General features: G+C 41.9%; 1 long non-coding RNA gene across 1 annotated transcript in view; it reads left to right on the top strand.

Annotated features, from left to right (window-relative positions):
* Positions 1-422: 422 nt before the first annotated feature.
* LOC138504733 (uncharacterized) overlaps positions 423-22,022 on the top strand; it is a 162,037-nt gene continuing 140,437 nt past the window's right edge. The window contains exons 1-4 of the long non-coding RNA XR_011279934.1: positions 423-454; positions 565-667; positions 762-859; positions 965-1,051. This is a non-coding gene — a long non-coding RNA (uncharacterized lncRNA). The remainder of the gene's footprint in view (positions 455-564; positions 668-761; positions 860-964; positions 1,052-22,022) is intronic.

Raw genomic sequence — 22,022 nt, 5'->3', positions numbered from 1 at the left:
CAATAATACCCACAGATGGTCACTGATTAGTAATTGCCCACAGTAGATCCATCTGAGGCCACCTCCCACATACTGTGTCACCAGCATCAGTAAATATAACTAATAATATCTATAGTTGGTCACTATTATTATAAACAAGGACATTAAAACCTCGGCACATTACCACCACACTTGTAGGTGACATTGAACAGTAGACATTATCATCTGTGCATTTGCGTTACAGGAGATGCAAGTCCTTTAAACTGTTGGATTTCTGACTGATGGCGCTCCTGTTGCCAGGCCGATAATTGGGTATTGAAGCTACCTTCTTTGCTGTCTAGTATTCTTGCAGCCCGCCCCCTGTTCAATCATAAAGGAGCAGGTGTCCTTTAAATTTGTCATGTACACATAGGTAGTCCTTCGTTTGTCTCTATACTTCCTGTTGGAGTCGAAGACGCCGAATAGATGCCGGAAGGTAAGCGTCTCTCCTTTCGAGTTTAGTAACCAGTGCTACTTTAGCATTTGAGCCCGCAATAGCTCGTACACATTAGGCTAACAGGCACGATCTGTTACTCTATCACACAGGCGGATATAAAGAAAACGTTAGTCAAGCCTTCCCTATGATTGAGCGACTGCTACACGGACTGGCAGTGTCCTCTGCTTGATCTAAACCACGTGTGGACAGCAAGTAAGTGTGTTTCACTGCTGCACACATATTTAAATCTAAAAGGTGATATAGGTGGTTAATAGATGCCCCCTGTCCTCTTGTTGTGTTCTTACAGTAGACATGATGCATTATGGATAATGCAGTCCGCACCTTCCTGCTGAGGGAATGCGATCCATTGAATTCTACGCAAAAAGAAATCTTTCATTAAACATGGTAAATTGACATAATATTGTTCTATAACAAGGAGGTTGAATGACTTGTCCGTATGGATATTGATACATCTAATTGTCGTATCCATTCTGTTCAATCTATTTATAGAATCATGGACTTCTTCAGATGCCGAATTCATATGACGGCTCTCATTTAAATAAGGTGCCCTCCACACCTAAAAGAAATTTTCATCAGGTTAGTGGTATCGCTACTCCATTTTTCACAAAGCGCATTGCATGTTGTGATTTCCCATAAGGTTTTTTTTTTAAACAAACTCGTTTTTATTTGTTCTTAGCGTTCAACTTTGATGCACAGGCTCCAGGCCTGTGAATACTGTCACTAATTCTCTGCGTCCTGAAGACGGGTCTTGGAACTCCATTAACCAAAGCTAGATTACGGAAGTGTCGTTCCTTTCCCCAGAAGCACATTTAAGTGTAGACGGTGCTTAACCCATGTTGGATAAACATCTGCATTTGGTTGAAGTCACTGTTACTAACATCACGTAACTTTAACATGCATATGAATAACATTTGCAGTTGACACAAACAGCTCCTTTTGAGGGTGAGATCCCACTGTGTGTTGCGTTGTTCTTCAAGCTACATATGCATATATTAGTGTTTTATATGTTTTATGTGAGCACATTGTTTGATATATATGAATTAAAATATGTCTGTTTTGATATAATGCCTTTGGTTGAATATAATTTGATGATATAAAATACCATCCTGTGAGTAGGTTTTTTCCACTACTGGTGTGTGGTAGAGGTGGGTAGATAGTGATATTCTCTGCTGTTTTTTTCGGTGTATGCTAACGTGTCACTTGTTTAATATGTGTTACAAAGTGTAGTAAACAAGGAAAGTTTCATTGATACACACCAAAACACCATAATTTGCATGCTGACCACAACATCTTGGAAAAATCCAAACATTGTTCTTTTAAAGAATGTAACTATATTAGAAGCAGTATAACGGACGTATTTTTAAGTATTTTCTGGATACATTTGTTGATTGTGAGAACACGTGTGGATAAGTTCTCTAAACTTTGATTGGTGCAAGTTTCGACAAAGAGCATTTGAAAGGGTGCATCATGGATGAGGATATTCAAAAAGCCCTCTTGTCCCTTTTCGCTCATTTTTGCAAATAAGAAGGCATTTCAAAGAGCATCCTGTATACAGAAAAAAATTGCACACAAATGGATTCACCCTACACTTGAAAAGAATCGGCGCGGGGGGTGGGGGGGTACGTCATATGAGCCATTCCTGACTCTGTGATGCATAATTTGTAGGTGTATCAGCAACACTATGAACACTGCAGCTGACACACTTGAATTTATGTCTCTCAAAGATGATACAAATGCATCTTCTTTTAGCATTTCACAGTGACATGCCCTTTATGGGCCTGTAATTGTGAAATACACCCCCGGCACAAACATGTTTGCTGAGAGCCTGTCATACACTAGCTCCAGAAGCACACTCCCGATGCTAAAGTGTGGAAGGGTTATGGACAGTACATATGTTGTGCAGCTATTTGGCCCCACAGAAACATTCATGTCACCTTTCAGTGGAAGGTGACCTTTGCATTTCTCAAACAAGTACCAATAAAAAAGGTACCTCATCTGCGCTTATTCTCTTGCACTTGTTTTTGAGAAATTTGCCTAAGTAATTTAACCTTTTTAACTGCTCAATATTTGCCACTGAAATACTGTACCACAGGTTGCCTCGGAATTCACCAGTAAAAAAATTACAAAAGTAATCAAACACGAGTGTATGCCAGGAAGGAGGTAACGCAATGTATTCTTGGCTCAGTTAGAGCTGGGAAAGCGAAACTCAAACAGAATACGGAACAGAACTGCATTGAAAGTGCTGTCGAAGTTACGCACCAAAAATGAAAAGTTTTATTACACTCAAAAGAATTAGTATGATAAACACATTGCAACATTTAGTACGTTGCCCAAGTGTAGCTAATTGGCAGCGCTAAGTTACTCCCCTATAGCGTGACATACATTATTCAGTAGTGATTGGGTCCTGCACATTTTACCACACCAACCATGACTCCTGCTGTGTCGTCAAAGTCCAACCCACGGTTCCCACATCATGTTGCCAAAGCCTTGCACCATTTGAGATGACCAGCGAACTGTATTCATCTGCCACCGGACATATCCACCTGTTTCCCATGGGAGCACAACCGATCATGACACTACAAGAGCCATGAAATGTTATCAAGTTATGGACTTATTTTTGCAGCTTAGGAACTCTTTGAGCCATGTCCCAGGCTGAGATGCTTTAAAGGGGGATTTGAAACAGCCTTGGGGCATTTTGAAACCATCAGTAGACCAGCTTCAAGAACTAGTATGCTGAATCACAAAATGATTGCACATATGCTGCCTTTCCCTGCCACACATGAGCTTTGCTTCTGGTTTTAGCATGTATTGAGACCTGTTTGTTTCATTCCACCTGATCCTGAAAATGTGTAGCTTGCAAATGTGCTATCATCTTCTACTAGTGCTAGGAAAATTAATCAAATGCACATTTATTTTCTAGCAAGAGTGAGCACCCAGGCCTATTTGGAATGCCTAAATCTAACGTTATGTCCAACATACTTACCTGTAAGTCATGCCTTATTACCTGTAGGTTATTTCTCTAAAACACTATTTATACAGGCATTTTCCAACCTAATGAATAACCCTAAATGGCCATCAATAAAGTCCCCCTTCCCTTTTAGTGTGTTACTTCCGCAGCTGATACGTTTTACCATGAAGAACCTGCATTCCACTGCATTTCTCCACTCTTTTATTGATCCATCAATAATGAACTCTTCCTTCCCCACCAGTTACCATTCAGCTACTTTTGTTTTGGGTATCCAAACTCTCTTTAGTCTCGTCATATCAGCCCTATCATCTTCCCAGGTTTCCAAAGGTCCCTCTATTTTTATACACCCCTACCCATCCTTATCACATGGAATCCAGAATGCAGTGTTATTTTCTAAATCCTTAGGTTTTTTTTGTTACCCAGTCAGCATCATAATCAGTCTTTTCGTCCTTTGTAAATATGTTATTGTTTTCATGTTTGCCTTTTGCCCCATCAATATCCAGGGGCAACATCAATTTGCCTCTCTTTTGGTTAGTATAAAGTCTAAACAGGGTTTTGCCAATGCAGAATGTGACAAGCATCGGGACTAACCCAGGGACAGCCACTTTAAATACTCTGCAAAGCCAAGCGGGCACCCAATTGAAAATGCTGTCCATTCAGTTGTTTGACTGCACCCCACTAACTTCATTTGCCATCTCCTTGTGGAGGGACTGTATTTCACAGATTGCTGCTTTCAAAGTTCCTTTTGAAGCTTATCCATCGGGCACTACTGTGCAGCAACTGCCAATGTTTGTGCACACTCCTCCTTCAATAGCGATAAGAAGATAAAAAACAAATCTGTTTTGAAGAGCCACCAGACACAGGACTCTTAATTTGTATTTGTATTTATTTATTTTTTATGGCGCACCAAACCCGAAGGTAAATGGGCACAAGCAGCACAAGTAGGCTTTAGGCTTAGGTTACAGCTGGTTACAGTCATAGTATTGCAGGTACAATGTTTAGAATATTTACAGTTCATAGTGTTGCATGCAGAAGCTGTATACGATTACAGTATTTACAGTGACTGAGCAAGCGTTAACAGTCCCAATGTTTGGTACAGTGCTCGGTACAGTGTTCAGGTATTTTCAGTTGTAAAATTTACAATATAAGTAGGTAACAAGTGAAGTAGATGTAGTAAACAGTAAGAAAAGTTCATAAAGTCATCAGTGTAAGTGGTAGTTTAGTATCGAATACTACAGATGTGCTTGGATTAGCATGCTATTTTAATATTGAGTCCTATGGTGAAACGTCATTAGTTCTGATCCATTTCTGAATGTTGCGCCTGAAACTAGGGTAAGTTTGATCAGCACAGAGTGCAGGGGGAGTGAATTCCATGTTTGGGCTGCGATAAATGGGAAGCTTCTACCTACAGATTTGGATAAGTTGAAACATGGAACACTAAGGCAGTATGAATTAGCAGTCCTAGTCGGGTGAAAGGATGTTTTCCTGGCTATACAGTTGGAAAGGTAACTTGGGGCAGCATTCTTCAGGGATTTATGGGTCAGGGAGGTTGTTTTGAGCAATATTCTATCCTTGATTGTGAGCCAGTGGTTTTGTCTTCTAATCTCTGATATGTGATCTTTGTTTGGGATCTTTAGTGCCATTCTTAAGGCATTATTCTGTAGCATTTGGATCTTATTTAAGATGTACTTGTTGGCTCCCAGGAAAAGGGCATTACAGTAGTCCAGTCTTGAAAGGATGAGGGCGTTTGCTAAGGTGATGCAACTGGATGAGGATAAGTATGCCCTGCAGGCCCTGATTAGTTTACACGTATATGCTGATGTGGACACTAGAGAGTTGACTTGTTTGCTCATGGTTAGTGTGGAGTCAAGGTAAAACCCCAGCATCTTTACTTCCTTTACAACCTTGATGGTGTTGCCATCAATATTGAAGGATGAGTAATCATTGTTGAGTTTTTTGAGGTTGGCCATGGTTCCTAGTATTAGACGTTCAGTCTTGTCGTCATTCAGGCAGAGGCCATGAGCTGCCATCCATGCCTGAATGAGGAGGTAGATTTTATTCACAAGAGCCGTGTTGCTGAGGTAGTTGCCCGAAGGGGGTATGAGGATCTGGGTATCGTCTGCATATTTAGTGTAGGTGACACCCAGATTATCCGATTTATCAAACTGCGGCTTTGTGAAGATATTGTACATGGTAGGCGAGACACATGCGCCTTGTGGAATGCCGCATGTAATAGGGATTGGGTCCACTGAGTCTGAATGGGAGAAGACTGGCATGGTTCTATTTTTAAGGAATTATTGTACCCATGCTATTGCATGCTTAGAGAAGTGAGCTGCCAATGCAAGGTGTTTACATAGAACCAAACTGTTCTTTTACTGCATTTAAGCCTTTTGCTGTTGAGTTGACCAGCTGCAGTAAATCATCGCATTAGCTGCAGCTTGCATAGCCGGAAGCAATAGAGACATGAAAAAAGTTGCAGCCTTGGAGAATAGTCGGAACACATCCGGGATAGCGGACACATTTTCAGCACTGTTTTCCCACCAGTAATTATTGGATCTTTTCATACTATTCAGCAGCGCTTTGTTGCACCCCTCTTTCATTCAGCACACTATATTGCTCCTTTAATAAAGGTCCCATGTTGCAGCTGTTTCGGGGCACCACCAGGGAAGGGCTGTACAGTGTAACAATTGTACAACCCCCACTCCAATCCAGAGGAAGCCGGGCATAGGCCTTCAATCCAAAGGACCACCACAAATCCATAATCGCTGCTGTCCCCTGCTCGGCACCGCACGCTTCATCACCTTGCCACAGCCGGTATTAGTTGCCAAATTAATGGACCCACTGGACCTGAAACAGCAGGGGGATTGTGGAAAGTTCTTTATGTCAACTGGTTGATGCGTTTCACTGATCCAGGTCAATGCATGTACATATTTTCCCCACACTGCCCTGCAGCTATCATTCACTTTAATCACCACATTTTGTTAAAACCCCATGAAACCTTGTGATAACAGGGATTGATGTGCCCTTCTTTGTCTATGCACTGCAGTCGTTTGTGTTCACTTATTATCTGCTCTCTACTTTTAGAGCCCTTTGTTATGTATTCTATTATCATCTTTTTTTGTTCTTTTCTCGCCATGCTGTCCATTTGCACGTAATTATCTGCGTACACCTCCTCCCCTTCATCCACCCACTGGACAGAGACACTTGTTCCTTGAAAGAGACCACTAATCTTACAGAGGGAAAGGTGCATTAAGCATCCTGCCTCCTCATATGGTATAGCCTGTGGCAAGAAAAGCTTGGGTGCCCCTATTTGGTGTGGTATGAGGGAACAAACATAACATGTACTGTTTCTTCTTTCTCTTCCCACCCGTAACATCTCACGTACCAGACGTTCCCTGATGATGTACCCTACCCTTGTTCAGTGTCATGATGGAATTCCTCTTCATTTAGCACATTTCTTTTCCCCTTTTCACACCCACTTTTGCATATAAATCCCTTTTTTCTCTAAATAAAAAGCATAACAATAATATCAGTCCACTACTAATGCATATTAATATTATTACACTCCAATAGGCATATATCTTTTGGTATCTGTTAATAAGAACATTATTTTGCACATTGTTTTCTCCATCCTCATTTGTTGGTCATCTATAGAACCTTATTGCTGAAAATAAAATCAATGAAAGTTGATGTATACTTCCCATCATGTTGCGCTCTGCCCCTTTTCTGGGGATCCAGTGCTCCTGTCTCTGCTCACGTCAGTGAGATGAACCCATCCACGGCGACCCTTGATTTTCACTGCTATTGCAGTTGCTTAGAAAACAGTGTATGGAACAGAAAATCTGTTGTCTTTCCACTTCCTCATTTTGTTTTTTACGACTACACGGTCCCCAGGGTAAAGAGGTGCTGCTTCTGGAAAGTCCCTTCCCTGATCGCCAGTTTGCTCAGTCCGAACTCTTTTTTTACATCTGCTGGGATACATACGTAAGCGATTTTGTACATTCTGTGAGCTACTTGTGGAATTCCACCCCCAGTACATTAGCGGAATTGTTAGCATCAGAAATTGTACGTGTTGAAGATATAGGCACATACATTCTCTGACCCGTAACAATTTCATGAGGAGTCAAATGATGATCTCCTCCAGGCAAATTGCATAAAGCAAAGAGTGCAAGGGGCAAACAACATAGCCAAGATGTGCCTAGTGTTTGTGTTAGCTTAGACAGGCGATGCTTTAGTAACCCATTTATTCTCTCAGCCAACCAATTTGCTTGTGGCATAATTTGTGCTTTATACCCAGAAGAGCAGTTATTTTCTTAATCAAACCATTTGCTAAATACTGACCACTGTCAGAGTGAATTTTGTTTGGGATCCACCCCTCTCAGGAACACCTCCGTCACCAGGAATGTTGCTGCCCAGCGAGCGTCATTATGTGCACATGGACCAGCCACAAGCCAACATGAAAACGGACACAACACAGTAAGTATGTACCTATAAGAGGTACAAATGTCTTGCATATCGACATAGTCGATATGCAAGTGTTGGAAGGGACCCTCCGGTCACAGTAATTTTCCCTGTACCACTCTTACAATGTGACCTGGTAAAACATTTTGATAAATCATACATTTATGTACAAATTCAGAAACATACTTTTACAAATGTGGCACTTACCAGTCATCATTTATTCCTGTAGCCATGTGTTCTTTTGACACGTGGGCCTGGTAGTGGAGCTGTTCCAAAGCAACATTGAACAACTTTTCTGGCATTACCACTTTGCCCCCCTGTCACTCCGGCAAATTAAATCAGTTGGTGAAAGAGAGCATTCTCTTTTCTTCCTTTTTTTCAAGGGCTGGTACTTCCCCTTATAATTCTATTATCTGCACTATTGGGGTTGCATTACAGCTTTCTGGTAGTGCATCTTTTCCTTTGGTTGTTTTCAGCAATGCTAGAAGTGGTATAGTTTCCTCCTCGCCAGGAACAGCACATATGATCCCTCTAGCAGATATGTTGCTTCTTTTGCTGCACTGTCTGCTTTTTTGTTACCCAGTGAGATAACATCTTGCCCTCCTGTATGTGCCTTACACTTTATTTTTGCCAATTCTACTGTGAGTGGCAAGATTACCAATAATTCACCCAAAAGTGCTCTGTGTTGTACTGGTGTGCCATCACTTCTCCTGAACCCTCTCCTTTCCCACCTTGCTAGCCCCAAATAAACTGTAGCTGTCACATATGCCAAGTTGGAAAATATGCTTCTGTGTGCCCTACTGACATGTTGAGTGCCTCTATTAACGCCACTAATTCTGCTGCTTGTGCAGAGTAGTGTGCAGTCAGTCATGTTTCGGGAGAAGACTATCACTTCTCCTTCCTTATGAATGCTGTGTTTTTTTTTTTTTTTAAATTATTGAAACTTCAGCTTAGCGAACCCTGAAAGCGAGCTGACAGGACGCTGAACTTTTATTACAGCAAAAACAATTCATGGTTATCCTTTTTTTTCCACATAAAATGGTCAGCAAATCTTAAAAGCACTAGCCTCCTTTATGATGCTAAAAACAGCATTGCCATAGAAAAGATTAGATTGAGGAATTCATTGTGAGGCAACATTCTCATTTAGTTGTAAAGAGACCTAAAAGTCCACAATAGCTCAGGTCAATCTGACATTGTATCCCGCAACAGCAAATGACCACCAGTTCTGATTATCAGATTCCACAGGTAGGAATCCCCCTAAGTGGTGCATTCACCATGAGGTTATCGCAGGACATCCAGTAACTAAGTGTTCTATAGTTTCAATTTCGAGGTTGCAAAAGCGACAAAGATTATCCTTTACGTCCTTGATATGCCAAAGAAATTGCAGCTCCCTGGTCTTCAGGGCGTTTAAACGTAACCTCAAGAATTGCTCACAATGATGTTGTGATGGAGAGTTTGTTAAGTAGCGACACTGGCCATAGAGCTTCTGTTCACCAATGCCTTCTTTCAGTATAGTTGCCATCATTTGTTGTAATTCACAGTTCTGGATCCAGCACCAGGACTCAAACTTCTTTTTTACACATTGGAGTTTTGATATCAGATCGGCTAGGTTTAAGTCAGCATTAGCTAAAGCAGCCTCCAACAACAGTTCCAATTCGTCCAGGAGGCCTTGTCTCCCACAACCTGGGATTTGTTCAAAGATTTGATACAGCGGAGTCAAGGGATTCAACTTCTTCTTTCGCAACACCATCAATGATTTCCACATAACGCAGTTATGCCTGCAGTCTAATGATAGCTCATATTGAAGTGAAGTCATCAAGATTTAGAGAGGCAGCCTCAGTACCCGACGCCAGAATATACCTTCTAGCTTCTGCCAAAACTGGGCATCGATGTTCCAACCCGATTCCGACCCAAAGGTGATTGCCGGGAGAACCTTTCGAACATAGAAGATTAGAACTGGAACAAGCGTGAATTTTCCATAGGTCCTGATTATTTTTAGGCCTTAGATACTGAATTGCGTATTTGATTGACAAGGTCGAGCTTCCAGTGGTGTTCATTGAGAGATGTATTGAACTTTATGCCGAGATATCTGATGGAATGAACCAAACTTAAAGGTGAACTGTTGATTTTCCACTGGAAGGCATTTCGCTTTTTGGTTCCTACTGCCCCACTTGTCATGATCTTTGTCTTTTCTGTGTTTAATTCAAGATCATTCATATTTAGGTACTCATATAGTTTGGTTAGGAGCCGTTGAAGACCAATCTGAGCGAGGTCCTTTAAGACAAGATCGTTGGCATAAGTTATACAACAAATTTCTGTGTTGTTTATTTTTGGCGGATAACAACGGACAGTTTCTATTTGTATTGGGAAGTCGGAGATGAACAGTTTGAAAAGTTCAGCAGCCAGTGGGCAACTCTGTTTCACACCTTTTTCCATTGGTATTTTCTTTGATAGGTCGCCCTGATTGTTTAGGCGTATCAGTATGACGGTGTTAGAATGTAAGGCTTTTTTTTGGTTGCAACACGTTTTGAGGGCAATTCCAGTTTGACATGTTCTGCCAAAGCTTGCCCCGATTTATGCTGTCGAAGGCTCCCCGAAGATCAATGAATGCCAGATATAGTTTTCTTTTTGTCTTTAAGGTTTCAAGTTTCAATGAGTTCAGTATCAATAGATTGACTTCTACTTCGACATCCCTTGGTAAATCCAGTTTGACGGACATCGTAGATCACTTCTCGCCCAGTCCACTGAACCAAGAAGCAAAGATTTTTGCAATTGTGTCCAGCAAGGCAATCGGGCAATAGTTGTTGGGATCAGACCGATTGCCTTTCTTGTGTATAGGCACAATAATTGTTTCACCCCAGGACTCGGGAACCAACATCGAAGAGGACAATAAAGAGAACAAGGCTTCGATGAAGGACTGACCAGTGACCATCGTTTTGTTTTGACATCATATTTGAAATCACATCAGGGCCAGCAGCGTGAAAGCTTTTCAGTGCTCGTATTGCAATTTTGATGTCGTCCAAAGAAATTTTCAGGTTCCATGAAGTAAGATTGTTTTGTGGATCAGACGTTAGTTCACTCCGGGGAGCACTGAAGATGTTCGTAAAATGCAACTCCCATTTGGCTGCTTCAATTTCATTTGACAGAGACGCAGAATATCATGAGTTTCCTGCATTCAAGAATGCCCAAATTTCACTTGTGTTCTTTAGAATCAGTTGTTTCATTATTGATTCAGCTTTGTCCTGTTCAATTATCATTTTTTGAGATTTCAACCAATTCCTGTATGTTTGTCGTCGCAGTCGAATTGCAGCTTTGAGATCAGTACCACGCATCTTTGTGGAAGAAGACTTTTTCAATGCTCCTATGTCTCGTCGCATCAGTCTCTTTTCAGTTGTTACTAACATAGATGATAGATGTCTATGAGAGATGCCCATTACCCTGTCGGACAATTTAACGGTGATGAAACGTTAAACGTCACGTTACCATTGACTATTTTGCAGTTTCGATTTTGCAATGCAAGACTCCATATCTGACCTCTTGCATTTACCTCTTCACTCAGTAGAGGAATAAAGCACTGACTTGGAGACTTTGTAATCGCAATTTGCAGTTCGCTGAGCTTGAACTTTCAGCCTGATGGATGCGGGAAGTATAGTGGATTTGATTATTTTTCTGAACGATGGTTTGTTTTGGGTTCATTTTTCGAGATCACTGTTGATATACATACAGGTGAACCTTTCTTTCCTTCCACTTCCTTATCGCTCTGCATGGGCCGTTTTGTAGATTTTGATTGCTTTTGGTTTTCTCTTACAGCGTTGTTCACCTGTTCGTGGTACGTTGATTGCTCAGGAAGGTTATCCGAGTAGGTTGACAGGTCGCATAGGTCGGTGACAGACTCAGGAGACCCAATCACTGACCCTACTGTTTCCGATTCAGCTCTACGTCGTTTAATTGGAGGTACAAGTGAACAGCGTTGTGATGGAGATGTAAAATCCTCGATTTCATTACCTGCTGGAATCCGGGAATTGGGCATCTCATTTCTACTAAACAGCCCAGGTTTTATCAAAGGAGTCGTATTTCTGATGTATTTTCTTTGTTTCATAGAACGTCAGGCTCTTTTGGGGCTTTGACTTCCTTTTGTTGATGATGACTCCTGTGAATTTGTTTTTCTTGCCGTCATTTTAGGATCAGACTTCAAGTTTGAACCTATTGAATCCACAGCTCCCTCGAAAATCCCAAATGAAACCAGAGGATTAGCTAAGGTATTACTTGGATTTTTACAAGACCTTTGTTGGGTTGCCTGAATACCTTGAGCAGGAAGCTCAGTTGTTAGGTCATTCACAATTTGAGGAGCGTTTTCAAGGTTGCTTTGCAGAGTTTCAGAGATTTGTTGATTTTCGTTTAAGTGTGAGACTTCTTGTGGAACAGCCAGCAGCTATGTCTAGAATAACAGTTTGCATGTCATTATTGGACTTAGCTTTTTTCTTCACATACATCATACTGGGTCAAGGGGCATGCTGTGGTGTGTAGGTTGGCGGCATGCCTATAGGATCAACAAGTATTTGATCGTGGGCCAATGAAGTTGCCGCATGCTGGATCGACGTAACCGTTGAATGCTGCATCCATTTAACAGCTTCTAGCAGACCTTCGGACAGGGTGTTGTTCGGACAATGATGTCGAGCAGCTAAGTCACTCAACCTTTCTTGCCAGTGTGTTGTTTGATCTGCTTCACGTAGTAGTTGGTTCTGAAGAAACAAGGTCACGGCTTCAAAGGTTTCCATTTTTTCTTTTAGAGTTGATATAAAAAGGACCGGTCTTTGAAAGCTTCAAGTAGGGATTCATACATCTTCAGAAAGGGTCACAACGCAGTTGATGAGGCTGTGAGAAGGTTGTTGTAAATCTGCATAGCTGCTGCAGACGAAAGAGTGGGTTTGGAAATCAAACTCAGGTTCTCGTCCGTATTTGAATGCTGGCTATTTACCGTGTCGGAATGAGAGTCACTTGTTGAAGATGTATTCACAACTGGAATCCCACGTGAACCTCTCAATGGATGAATTGGGGTTGGTCGTGTGCGTACGGTTCGCTGAGTACTTGAAGAGGCCTTTCTGTTTCACGGTATGTGTGATTTTAGGTGCACAGCCTGCTGTGAGGTGTCATCAATAGTACATTTTCTGGCTACCTCAATGTTTGGCATTCTCATCTGGGGCCCATGTACTAAAGATGTATTCTGATTTCCTTTGGGTCATGTTTGAGTGCCCTGGGGGCCGAGGTGCATGTTGTAATTCAAAAGTGACTCCAGGAAGCGAGACTTGTGTTTGGTGGACTGCACCTCCAGACTGTCAAGCATAAGAGGAAATGATGTGGCCACCGTCGCATCTTTAGCCATTTGTTAATTTGCATTTGAAACATTCTTTTTTTAGCAAGGTATCGTCAAGCCTTGGGAGTAGATTGTGTTCATCAGGGAACACCTGATTCTTAGCCCAGGGCTCATTTTCAATGGCACAGGCTGCGATAGAAGAGCTCTCCGGCGGTGTCGCTGCGTTCACATGCATTACAGAAGCATTTAACCCTGGCTGGAGCATAATGGCATCCTCGTCTTGGGAAGCCTCCATTAGTTCTGCATCAGTACAGTCAAAAGGTGAGAAAAAAACATCAGCAGTTTTAAGGGTGAACATAGTCATCACTATCTCCTCTGCCATTGTTGTTGGCGGGAGAGGATCTGTGTGGAGCAAGTGGTAAGCCTTTTAGAGTGAGAAGCTTGACATGTTGCAGTTTTTCGCCGTTCTCAATGTTCTGAACTGCCTCAGAAAGTGTTTCCCAAGACAGTCACCTCACTAGGTGCCATAATTAGACCAGCATCGAGTACTTCAATTTCAGATGGACAAGTGATCGGATTGCATATCTCCGCTGCCCCATGAGGACCTGACTCGACCATAGACACACCAACCACTCCAGGCGCTACCGCCATCACAGAGGTGTTAGAGGTAGTGGCAAAGGTAAGTGGGGGCTCTGCGGAGTCAGGGGTTGTTGGTGGTAAAACACTTACCTTCAAAGTTTTAATAGACATGACAGTTTTCAGTGCAGTCCGTGGGTTCTGCATACGGCATTGCTGCAATGTTCACGTCTTGTAGCAGGACCCTAGTGGCCCATGATCAGTCATTAGCGCTCCAGTCCCGCGGCAGCCCGTTGCAGACTGGGGCAGACTGGGAACTTAAGCCGGAATTCCGTGCCACTCTCTGCGCGGTCAAAGCGTTTATATTAACAAACACAAACGCAAGACTCTCCCTCGTAGTGCAGCTCCTCTGACGAAAAGAACGTATTGACTGGGGCAGACTGGGAACTGAAGCTGGAACTCTGCGCTGCGCTCCGTGTGGTCAATGCATTTATATTAACAAACACAAATGCAGGACTCTCCGTCGTAGTGCAGCTCCTCTGACGAAAAGAACGTAGTGACTGGGGCAGACTGGAACTCAAGCCGGAACTGCGTTTGTGTCAAACCACTGCTCACCTAGAATGCCTCTGTCCTGAATTTGGGTCTATAATTGAACTTCCATCAATGAATATAATGTCCCCTCCTTCAATCACTTCCTCTTTTACCAGGGGGTTCCCTTCACTTCTGTCTATTATCACCACACAATCATGCATGTAATCTCCCTCTTCTATTGGTTTTGCAATCACTTCTGCTGTATTTATTGTCCTGAACCTCACCACTTCTATTGCAAGGTTAGTTAGTATAATCTCGTACCCTGATGACCTCTGAGTTGTCAATGTCGATTTAGAACCCTCTCGTATTCCAACCAATGCATGTTCCATGTAAAGAATTACTGGGCAACTCATTGTTATTGTAGACACTTTCTTAATTGAAAACACATTAGCAACAAGTGCCTGCTCACAAGGAAGGTGTCCCTGCATCACAGGGTAAAGGGATCCGCTGTAATAGGCCAGTGGCTTGTGATCCTGTCCCGTTTTTTGTGTCAGCATGACTGTCATTACTTTGCTGTCTGAATGGGAATACAAATGAAACCTTTCTTTGTAATTGGTAGTGGCTAGTACTGGTGCGTGAGCCATTTCATTTTTGAGTTCATCAAAATTCACGTTCATCTCTGCCATCCACTTTATGTTGCTTTTGTTTTTCAGAGCTTCCCTGAGTGAAAGAGTGGCCTGGTGAATGTAGAGTAATCACAAATCTAAATAAGCCCAGAAACTGTTGAATTTCTTTCACTGTATTTGGCCGGGGTGTTTTATGAATTGCCTACACTCTTTCTGGGTTATTTTTCTCCCATTTGCTGACACAACCCGTCCCAAGTAAACCATTTCCTTTTGACAATCCTTCAATTTGTCTTTATCCACTTTGTACCACTTGTCAGCAAGTAACTTCAGTAGTGTCCCTCAATCTCTCTTGCACTTGTCTTCTGTTGTGCTGCACACTAAATGGTGATCTACATACTGTATCACAGTGCTTCCTACTTGTAAATTGCTCAAATCCTTTTGTATTGCCCTGTTGAATATGCTGGGTCCCTCACAGAACCCTTGAGGCATTTTTGTTTATTTAAATCTCATCCCATGATACGGAAACATGGTGAGATACTTGGAGTCAGGAGTCAGTGCGGTAGAGAAGAAGGCATTCTTCAAATTACCTACTGTGAAGTAGTGTGCCTCTGCTGCAATGTTACGAAAACAAATGTTAAAGGGTTTGCAACCATAGGATATTCTGCATCTATAATACTATTAAGCGGGTGCAAATCCTGTATGAGAACCCACACCCATCCCTTTGATTTTTTATATAATAGATCGCTGTATTACATTGTGATGTAGACTTCTGTATTATTCATTGCTGCCATAAAGCATGCAGTGTCACAGTGTCTCATATATACCCTTGCCTGCTTCTTGTGAAAGGGGATATTGCTTTACTTGTGGTAGCAATGCCCCTTACTAAATTGTGATGTGTACTGGCGTTAGCATGGAGGGGCACTGTGGTCTGAACAGGCATTCATTTGATAGTAAAAAAACCTTGCATTGTATCCCTGGTATCCACACTAGCAGTACCTGCACCCCATACAGCAACATCTCTGCGTGTGGGGGTATCCCTCTCAATGTGCTGTGTACGTAGCATGCTTGTATCCACACTGCCCCCCCTGGCTGGATACATCCCAGGTGTGGTGCAAACAATCCCAATTACTGAGAATTAAATTGTGGCATTCAATTTGCTTAACAAATCTCTCCAGAATATGTTAATGGGTATGTTTTAAGAACACATTGATGGCTCTAGTATATACTGTGTCCATATTGTCAATGGTAAATATTTTGTCAGAGGAACCTCTTGAATGGTCCCCAAAAAGCATTGCCTGTCCAATTTCTTGTTGGCTAATGGGAATCCACCTTATTCATTTATTTATTTAATAATATTTCTTATAGAACGCCTTTTGCCCATGGGCCTCAAAGCGCTTACAAAAAACACACCGTACCAACAATACAAGCAAATATAACAGGGGCAGAATGAGAAAAACAAACCATTTCGAACAACAAACACAGTATGGAAAAAGAACAAAACATAGAAAGACCAATAGGGACCCATCAATTCACTTTTCCAGGCAACCTGACAAGGTCAGACTACTATACCAAGGTTTGAAGAGCCCATTGGCAGATATTTACATAAGTTCAGAAAAAAGGGGCAATTACTAGCTCCACACCCCAACAGAATACAATCCCTGTTCTGGGCACACCAATCATCCAATTCAATCCAGCACAAGAACTTCAAATCGTAACAATGGACCACCCCAGGTCCAGAACTTGCACAAAGCCAAGCAAGGATTTTATTGTGAAGAGAATCTCTAGGTTCTCTCTGTAAGGGTTTCCTGACATTGGTGATGATAAAGTTTCTATTGTTCATAACCAAAGCTCTAGTGAAAACATCTTTGGGCATCGCATATTGGATTTTCTTAAATGCTGACTCCTTAAGTTGGCCGGTCTATACTTTATGGCCTTAAGAAGACCATCTCCACATCCTTCTGCAGGCGCAATAACACACCCCAAAGTGGTGAGGCGGTAATTCAGTGGTTGTTTACTTCCTGAGGAAGAAGGGGATGGTGGTGGTGCTTCCTTCATAGGGGATGTAGCCTAATTTCTGGGACCCTCTAGAAAGGCCCCAGAGGTAAGTACCTGGTGATCAACACCATTACTTGCAAATCTGTTTGTGATGAACAGTTCACTTTACAAGAATGCTGGCATTTTATGGGTAAGATATGGGATGGCTGAAGATTATTTTCAAAAATGTAAGCACAGTTACTCTCAGCAGAAATATCCAAGGACACTAGCCAAGCATCAATGTCTTGGGAGGTAAAACAGCTATTCAGCTCTTTGATGAGTGTATCCTTCCAGAGGCCCCAAAGCTCAGAGGTGGTTTCTATTTCCAAGCCCCCTAAAGGCTCTAGAACAGAAGCTAGGTTGATGTTAACAGGCCCCTCCACCCGAGGGGAGGATGCCAAAAAGGTGGCAATTGACAATTCCCCACTACTTACAAGGGCTGATGGAGAAAAACATGGCGACAATTGCAGCCCCAGTTACCCGGCAGGGAGTTGCCTGTGGGGTAGAATTGAGTGGTTCAATGCAATTTACCAAGGAATAATTGGGAAAAACTGCCCCCTGTACTGTAAGCAATTTTTTATCATTGTTCTTGATTACTGGGTTCATTAAGTGTTGAGCTGGCTCTGCACATATGGTGGAAACTCCCGATGGTATATCCAGAAAACCCCTCAGCTCAGGAGATGTCTCTGTTCACCTAGTGTGAACATGCTCTCTCCTGCGAGAGGTATGGTGTTGTTAAGAGCACCGGAGTGCTGCAATACAAACAATTGGCAGAATTTAAAGTTGACTTACAGACTGGTTACTGGCTGCAGTCAGGAGAGCACACCGATGGGCGAGCCTGCTGCTTGGAGTCATTAGTATCAGTGCCGGCTCAATATCAGAACCAGAGCATGAAGGTCTGCGCTCCCAAATGTGGACAAGGAGCGAGGACCGCAGGGCAGTGCAGGCGCCACCATACTGCCACTCCACTGCGTCACCGCTCCCCCGGTTCAAAAAGTGGCCCGGCACTGCCAGCTGCCACAGCCTCTGGTCATGAGAAAGACCGGCACACACAGATCAGGTTAGAGAAAAGCACCCAATAGAATATGCAGGAGTACGCAGGAAGCCGAGAGAGGCCATCAAGCCCCACTATCGTGATTACAATGGACAGCCGCTTCTCACAGCTCTCGAGATTTACAATACTCTGAAGACGCACTGTCACATATGTACACATATGATCAGGGGGTCATCCATGAGGTACAATGCCATTATTGGGCCCCTCCTAGTCATTTAAATACTCTTTTTATCCCCTTTAATTCAATGCCCTATTTCTCGAAATCCTTTCATCCCCCTTTACCCGCACTTGCTCATTCATTCTTATACTTACCCTTTTGCTCGTCCACCCTCTTTCATTCACACCAGTCTTCTCCTCAGGCCCCACCCTTTCACACCAGTCACACACAATGGCCCTCTTCAAAGGCCTGTCTTGTTAATACAGTTATTACAAAGATGGCCTTCTCTGCAGGCCCACCACCTTTACAATTATACACTATGTTAGTGTGCCAACATTTTAGTTGCTCCTCCTCTCATTTAACCACACCCCTTGCATGTGATACACAGCTCCTTCAATATTTATATGTTAGGCCAGCTATGGCCCTTCTTCCCTGTCCACAGCCACAATAAACTAAACAACATGCAACCTGTGCTTTGCTACAACAAACTACTAAAGTTTTGACAAAACACCCAGACATATGCCTTCTTCTCCTTCTCTTCGCAATCTTCAATACTCTTTTTCCCCCCAAAAAATGATAAATGATGCATCTATACCAATTGCCTGCACTATGCGCAACTCTCGTCTAACAAGTTCTGCCATTTTACTAGGCGACCCTCTGCTTCTATGAAAAGGTTGCAATTTGGTTAGCAAGAATTGTGGAGGTAAATTGGAGAATTTTAAACAGAGAGATGACTGACATATACCTTTCTGAGGTTGAAGCCCAGGCTCTTTCATAGCTATATTTCAAAGGGGATTGGACGGCACAGACATTGAAATATGGAAGACAGAAATTATGGAAAGAATTGCATCTGTGTATTCATACATGTGAGATGAACACCATTACATCAGTCTCAAGCGAGGCTTCACATGACTTCAACTGTCGAAGAAGACAACTGAAAGCTGATATGCTTCTTTGCAGGCCTGCATTTCTGCCTCCAATTGGTAGAGGGCAGGTTAGCAGACAGAGATGCTCATATTAAACAATGCCAAGAAGCATTGTAGAAAGATTATTGGTTGATGCAGAGCAGCAAACAATTGTTTAATGAAAACTAGAATACATTTTGAAGTTGCAAGAAAAAATGAAAGAAAGTCAGGTTTCCTTATTGCAACAGAAACATGTCATTGATCAAATGCAAGGTGAAGTTAATAAACCTTGTGATGAGTTGCCAAACCAAGTGAAGTCGTTTTTAGTCAACAAGACTGTTTTAAGCAGTGTATGGAGGCCAACAATAACCTCCATAGAAAGTATAATAACCAGCCTCTACATACTACTATACCGTGTTAGACAGCATTATGGCACTGAAACAGCAGATTGTGAAATTAAAAGAAGAAAATAACAAACAATGTAATCAAATGAATCATAATTTGATGGTCAAAGAACAACAGAGTCATCAGCTCACACAATCGCATGATGATGTAATTCATGATAAACAGCGACTGATCCAAAAAAAAAAAGGCACAAAAATGAGGGTTTGTGGTTAGTCTCTTCCTAATAACTAGCCAAAGTGACCGATGACAGTTTGCGCCTACAAGATTAATTGGAGCATATAGAGACAGACCCAAAACCGGCGGCCCAATTATAACTCTAACATCTTTCAATGTTGCCAGTGTTTTAATTAATATTTACAACAGGAGCAACAAGCTAACCAGTACGTTTATCTTCCCATTACAAAATGCTGGAAGCTTACCAGGCCAGCATGCGTAATTTGAGAGAACAATTAGCTCATTATAAGAAGAAAATGATTACTGAAATGGTAAAAAATGAAAAGTGAAGCCAGGAATTAAGAGACCGTAAAATGGCCTTACAACCACCCAGCAGAAAAATACAAGGGGCAGGTGTTTTGGTCAGTGGAGATGATTACTTTCTGCCAAAGGCCTCATTCCACCTACCTAAAACTGTCCATAGGCATGCTGAGGGGTGTAATATTCCTGACACCTCCAGAGAGCTTGAAACAGTGAGATGCTTTATCTCCACATGAATGTTTATTCTGACAGATGCCCAAGCCAACTCTCATGAACTTGATCTCAAAGAAGGAAGTGCTCTCATGGTGACAGCGCAAGATCAAGTTCCAGAACTAAATGAAAGCAAGAACATTCATGCATAGCTGTCCAATAACTAAGACTTGATCTGTATACTAAAGTCTAAAGCAGGTAGATCTATGCTCTGGTTGAGATACAAGGTCAGTGTGATTGAGGTGTCAAGGTGGTAAGGGTACCTGATCTCAACACCTGAAATCAAATCTCCCTCACTGGTCTTTCCTCACATGGTCTTCCATGATGGAAGGGTTTACTTTGAAGTTCAACACTCAGAGGGAGCCCAAAGAAATCCAATCCTCTCCTAAACTGAGTCCACCAGTTTGGCCAATATGTCCACACAAAAAAATTACATTAGTTGACTGACATTCAGAAAAAGGACAAACACACATTCTTCCCCATTCAGATAAATAGATGGAATGATCTGTTCTCGTCACCGTCTGTCTATACAATGGAAAAGGCTTTATATGCAAAGCACTGTATCAGCAACTCCAAAAAGATAAGACCGTTCCCTCTTTTAATATGACGAATAAATGGGAAGTTGGACTGGAAACCCAAAATTTAAAACATATATTACCAAGCAGGTGCATGTTAAAATGTCAATTGGCGATAAACCTATTGACTATAATTGTTGGATCATTAGAAATGTCACTTCAGAACTTTATCTGGGTTGTGACATTCTCCATCATTTTGCAATTACGTTGGATTTTATTAATAATAACATTTGGTCAAGACTGTTGGGTAGCCCAATCGGTTTGCCAATGTTGAGAAAACAGTTTGGTCAACTCAAATGTTTGCCCATGCTGTAGAAGTCCAAGTAAAATAAGAGGTTTCTATTCCAGGATAGGTGGAATAATTTAAGGTACCCATCAAAATAAAGAGAGTACAAGACCTGATAAAAAAGGAAGCGTTTATGAATTTGAATCATTCCCTACAACCAGAAGGAATGTGCCTTTATCCAACACCAAGTCGGACTGAATGGCAACAGCATTTCAATATTGGTGGATAGAGTAACCCTCAATGGGTTACTCTGAGCGCAGATACCTCTATTGGAATGGAAGTTGATGCACAATACTGTTCTATTGATTTAGAAAATGAAATTACATGTCCAATTCCTGAAGATTGCTATGGTAAGACTGACAGTATCCAAATAGAAAAGATCTACACCCAACAAGGGGGACATTTCTTGATGTATTCTTCACACCCTTATTGGGTAGAAGATGCTATCTGTGACATCTTGAAAGATGAGGTTGTATTTAGTGTTAGTAATAAATATCTCAAATCCATGGAACCCTGTTAGGCAGAATCATATACAGTACCCTTTGGGAACACTACACACAATAAAGACTACAAGTGTAAGTACAATTTGACCTTTGGTACACGCCTGTACAACACAGTAAAGTGGTAGCGATGGCTGAGCAGAGTAAAGTGAGCAGTACAAGAGATTATACAAAGGACAGCAATTACTATGGTTCAAACAAATACTGATTCAAGATTTCTGAGTAAAAGAATACACATTTATTTACACCATCATTTATAAAACAGTTCACTATCTTAAAGCATCAGAACATCACAGTCGTAATATACTACAACAACACCCAATCAATTCTGGACAAGTTATGCTCAAAAGGAAGTGTGAGCAAAATGGCACTCCAGTAATTTAAAAGGGAGAAACGACAAGGTTATTCAAAATCAATAGCACCAACAAGTTATAGGCAGGGCGATCTAGAAAAGGCTACTACAACTAGGAT

Source organism: Ambystoma mexicanum, chromosome 11, assembly GCF_040938575.1.
Source record: "Ambystoma mexicanum isolate Mex_15411 chromosome 11, UKY_AmexF1_1, whole genome shotgun sequence".
Taxonomy (NCBI): Eukaryota; Metazoa; Chordata; class Amphibia; order Caudata; family Ambystomatidae; genus Ambystoma; species Ambystoma mexicanum.
This window is presented reverse-complemented; position numbering and strand designations above follow the sequence as displayed.